General features: G+C 38.2%; 1 long non-coding RNA gene across 1 annotated transcript; it reads left to right on the plus strand.

The window, feature by feature from the left end:
* The first annotated feature begins 4,313 nt into the window (after positions 1-4,313).
* LOC149256935 (uncharacterized) lies at positions 4,314-5,164 on the plus strand. Its single transcript, XR_016256341.1, has 3 exons — positions 4,314-4,439; positions 4,601-4,681; positions 4,802-5,164. It is a non-coding gene; the product is annotated as an uncharacterized LOC149256935 (long non-coding RNA).
* The last annotated feature ends 489 nt before the right edge of the window (positions 5,165-5,653 follow it).

A 5,653-nucleotide genomic window follows, 5' to 3' on the forward strand; every position in this document is an offset into this window, starting at 1 on the left:
AAGAATTGATTCCATTTCTTCATTCATTGCAGCTCTCCATTCCTTAAATTGACTAGCTTCTTTGTAATTAGAGGGTTCTACAATGTTCAAAACCTTTGACATCAAAGCATAGTTTCTTAATTTTAATGGTAATTGAGTCATCCTACCTGACCTTCTTGGTAGGGGACTTACCTCAAATTTGTTTTCTTCTGCTATAACTGGGCTTGCATTATCACCTTCTTGCTGTTCTTCTTTTTGCTCTTCTTTTTGCTCTTCTTTCTGCTCCTGCTCTCTTTCATCTTCGCTGCTTTCCTCCAACAACAATGGAATGTGCCAATCATCACCAACGTCATCTTTCCCTTCTTGTACCTGTTCATGAAACACTACATCCCTGCTTGCAAATGTCTTACGAGACTCAGGATTGTATAATTTATATGCTTTAAATTCTGTGCCATAACCAACAAAGATGCATTTCACAGCTTTAGGATCTAATTTCTTCCTATCAGCTTTGGGTATATGGGCAAATGCTTTTGACCCAAATACTCTTAGATGGTTTACTGCTGGTTTAAATCCATATAGAGCTTCAAAAGGGGTTTTGAAGCCAAGATACCTGGTAGGACTTCTGTTCTTCAAATATACAGCAGTATTAATAGCCTCTGCCCAAAAGTTATTAGACAGACCCTTACCTTGTAATATGCTCCTTGCGCACTCCACCAAGGTTCTGTTTTTGCGCTCTGCTACTCCATTATGCTGTGGTGTGTGTGGCACTATATACTGCTGAACAATCCCGTGAGATTTGTAGAATTTCATGAATTCCTTTAGCTTGTATTCTCTCCCTTGATCAGATCGGAAAATTTTGTACTCTTACCAAACTGCTTTTCCACCAAGGTTTTAAATTCTATAAAGCAATGGAAAGTCTGACTTTTCTTGTTCAAAAAATAAACCCATGAATATCTAGTGCAGTCATCAGTGAATAACAAAAAATAGTATGCTCCTCCTAGCGACCTTGTCTGCATAGGTCCGCATACATCAGTGTGCACTAGTTCTAAAACATCTGTTTCCTTCCTCCTATCATGCACATGAAACTGTTCTCTATGCATTTTTCCTAAGGCACAACCATCACAATTTAACTGAACATTACGAAAGATAGGGAGTCCCTCGACCATACCTTTCTTCTGCAATAACATGAGGTCCTGCAAATTCAAATGACCGAACCTCTGATGCCAGAGTTGTTCGGCTGTCGATCCTCCTGCAACCATGGCTTGCTTTGGTATGCTTTTTGCATCCAGTTTGTATAGGCTTCCAACTCGCATGCCTGTTGCAACTATTTCATTCCTGCAATCCTTTATCACACAGTGAGTCTTGAAGAACTCAACTTGCATATCTTGATCAGCCATCATGGATACAGATATCAGATTTTTCTTAATTCCAGGTACATATAAAACATTTGTAAGGTGACTAATTTTTCCATTTGGTAACTTAACTGAAATCACCCCATGACCTTTAATCTCATATCCACTATCATCTCCTAGATATATTTTTGATCCATTTATACTTTCTTCAAGACTACCAAATAATTCCTTTTTACCTGTCATGTGAGAGGATGCTTCGGAATCAACATACCAAATGTCATCTTCATTAGATGCTGAAAGGGCACAGTCGACTGTGAACAATCGAAATTCATGACTGAAGTCTTCTTCTTCAACAAAGTATCCTCTGTGCTTTGCATTTGCTTGCCTCCTCTTTGCATCATCAGCCTGCTTCTTATAACATTCTCTCTGATTATGACCCGTCTTTCCACAATAATAACATTTCTTTTTAGAATGATTTGCAAGCATACCTTTATGAGAATGCAGATTCTTATGTGATGTTCCTCCTTTCTGCTTTGATTGCTACTGTGATTGCTTTCCTTTGGATGATTTTCGTTTCGCCATCAGCGCAAGATCATCACTCTGGGGGTTCAAGTTCTGTCGCCGCTCCTCCTCTTGCTGCAAGATCCCAGTGAGATCATCAAATGAGGGCGTTTTCTCCCTTGCCGACACTCCAGTGATGAACGTTTGAAAATCATCACGCATCCCGTTCATTGTGATTGCAACAAGATCTTCATCAGACACCGCCACTTCGATGGCCACCAATCCGTCTTTCACATCTTTAATTTGCGCAACAAATGCAGTAGCAGTCTCCCTCTCGTCCATCCTCATTGAAAATAGCTTGCTTTTAAGTGCCAAGACTCTGCTCGTATTATGGGTCTCATACAGACTTTTGATTTTCGTCCAGATGTCCGCGGACGTTTTACAGTCTCTGATGTGCGCAATAACATTGTCTTTCACAGACATCTTCAACAAGACTTTGGCCTTGTTCTCTCGTTTTTCCCAATCTTGCTCCTGTGGCCCTCCATTCGGCTTCTGCTCATCGCCTGTAACTATGGACCAAGCATTCGCACCCTCGAGCAAGGTCTGGATCTTAAACTTCCAATTCGTGAAGTTAGATCCATTAAGTTTACCAGACTCGTTAAGGTAAGATTCCATCGTATTACTCATTCTGAATCTACCCAACAACAAAAAACAATACCTGTCAGATCGATCTGTCACCTCTGGATCCGATCTGCAGTGTCTGGCAATCCCGCTCCAATGAGCAAATTCGGCGTCTTCAATACAGCCGAAGATCCGATCTGATCAAAAATTGATCTGATCTGCCTCTCCCAGATAGATCTGCAACTTCGCCGATCTGCACCCCTTGCAAACTGCCAAACGAAGTTGAGGCTTCCCGCAGATCCCCTTGAAGGAAGATTGGCGCGTCCTCAATCAGTGTGCGAAAAATCCTCTTTGTGTTGGCGCGATCCCGAGCGAAAAATCCGCGCCAATTAAAAATCGGTTAGAGTATTTTTTGCTGGCGCGATTTCCTCCTTAAATTCCGCGCCAATTGAACGTTCTGGCGCTCTAGCGCAGTTTCCTCCTTAAATTCTGCGCCAATTGGTCGTTATGGTGTGATTTCCTCCTTAAATTCCGCGCCAATTGGACGTTGCGCTCTGGCGCGATTAATCCCAACAAATCCGCGCTAATTCCCCCTCCTGGCGCTTCTGTCAGCGCAAAAAGCGCGCCAATCTCCTCTCCACTCAGAAGAAAAAAAAAATAAAAAATAAAATAAAATAAAATAAAATAAATCTGAGTCCGAGCCAGGTGTTTTGCAGTCCACCTGCTCAATTGAGCACAAAGCTCTTGTGTACACGCGGCCACAAAGGCACTTCAAGCCACACAGGCAATTCTACCACACAGGTAAGCTAGCTACAAAGGCACTTCAGCCACAAGGTGACAAAAGATCAGGCTCACCCAATCTGAGCTCTGATACCAAGATAAAATGTGAACAAAATTGAAAAGAAAGAGATGTAGCTCTCAGGTGTGGCCTGCACCTGGAGACTACACTCACCAACAACAGAGAGATCACTCTCGTACACTCTATATTCATCAATGAAAGATTACATCATTAAATACAATACTAGGAATTAGGAAGTTGCACCCAAACCCCTAAACTTTAGGAACTAATCCTAAACTAGGGAGAACGTTACATCAATGTAACCATTTTCTCCATTAATACAAAAATAATATTAATTATTTTTAACTCATATAAGATAACAAAAGTGACTAAAGTTTCAAAGAGGAACTTCTTTTAATCCCTATCCAATGGTTGAAGAAATTCAAATATAACCCCACCCTACATATTTAGTGCGTAGACGAATGGCAATTTAAAATATGCAAGCAGTGCCATGAGATAGGGAGACAAATTGGGACAAATAATCGACAAGCTTAGAATTTTAAAATAGAGCCACCCATCAAATTTGATGGTAGTTTTCACCTATTTTCACAATGGGAAGGAAACATCTTAAAAATATTGCAAAATTTTTAATTGTATTTTACTGAAAAATCTTCGATTTCTCATCAAATTCCATCCCTAATTGACCGTGTATGGGTGTTTACGTGTCCTATGTTAATTTGTTAATATGAGATCTAGTCTCCAAAACTCTTTCATTTATGACATGTTCTATAACCGACATTTAATTCGACGTGGATGAATATATATATCTCCACCTTCCATAAAAAATGGTTAATAAATCATTTTTAATTTGACTTTGATGAAAGCATGCCGTTATTGAGGACTTTATTGATGAACTTGGGGTAAGCAGCCCTGAACATATCACCTATTTGAGAGATTTTCCAAGGGTTTAATTGGTCAAACAGTACAGCGTGCATTACTCATGCTTTCTCTATTCAGCAATTACAGCCAAGCCTAGTCACCTCCTCTGATCTGACCCTAAAATTAATGAAAGAAACTACGCCAATCTCTCTATATAAATGGGAATCACTGAATCGGATTCCAATTATAAGTATCGCTCTCTTGTCAGAAGATCAGCGATCACAAGTACGCGTCCACACGAAATTTTCTGGTTATGTGCCTCTCCGCAGGTACATATCTCTCGAGTAACTTTTCATATAAAATTTGGGTCGTATTAGTTAGCGGAGGTCGATTCAATTTAGTCGATGGCACAGCTAACATTCACTAACGCGGCTTCAAATCTGATGCCTATTAATCTGATGACGCGGAACAAATTGTATGGGCACTGTAGGTATTATTCTTCTATCGATGCTGCTATGCACTAGTGCACAGGGAATTGGAGAGACTGCTCAGCATCGCAGGCTGCTGCAAGGTGAAAATTCAAAGTAGAATCTATAGAATTTTCCAATCCCTCTTATCCCTTCATGGATCCGTCCGTAACAATGATATTTGCTATGAAATTACTAATGTTTGATTGGATTGTGATGTACAGTGTGTGTTCGCAATTGCTTGGATGTATCATACACTACTTGCACCTCATCGGGAGACCAACAGCTCCAGGCATACTGCAATTGCTGTTTTGCGCGATCAGTGATACCGAAAGGGGGCAGCTGCACGCTGCATCTTACCAATGGCACCGAAGTTACTTGTCCATACTTTCACTGTGTGGGAAAGTGCGATTAAATAAATGGGAGATTCGAAGCAAGAATAATAACAATCAGATATGTATGTTCTGGTATCTGATTATGCTATTAAAATAGCAGTGTAATAAGTTTGTGCATTTCTCTAGTTATGTATGTTCTGGTATGAATAATAATAAGAGGCGAGAAGAGAAGATACGCCTGTATACTTTCTATATTTGAGTATGAATAACAGCTCTGTTATATGTCTTTCTGTTTATACATTAAAATATATTCTAAATAAATATACGGAAATGTTCATATATTTTCATAAGGATGCAATTGTTTGACTAGCGAATTTCAAAATATTTTATTGTTATTATTTTTTTGAAAATCAGAATTTCAGCACTTAATTATCATTTAATAATTTTTTGGTTATTTAATGATAAAAGTGTCATATCTTTTCCTTTTTAATAGATTGCAATATATTTTATATAAATATATGGAATATCTAGCACAATTCAAAATATTTTATTAAATTTTTATAAAAATAAGAAATATAGCAATCAATTAATATTCATCATTAGTTAATTACTATGAATAGGTTTTGGTTATTGAATATTTATATAATTTAAAAATAAAATAAAATAAAATTGTTAAATGATTTTTTAAACAAATTAAATTTAATAATACGATAAGATTATAGTAATCAATTTTTTTTAATA

The sequence above is a fragment of the Pinus tabuliformis genome, chromosome 6 (genome assembly GCF_031772625.1).
Source record: "Pinus tabuliformis cultivar Carrire ecotype Pingquan chromosome 6, CPIR1, whole genome shotgun sequence".
NCBI lineage: Eukaryota > Viridiplantae > Streptophyta > Pinopsida > Pinales > Pinaceae > Pinus > Pinus tabuliformis.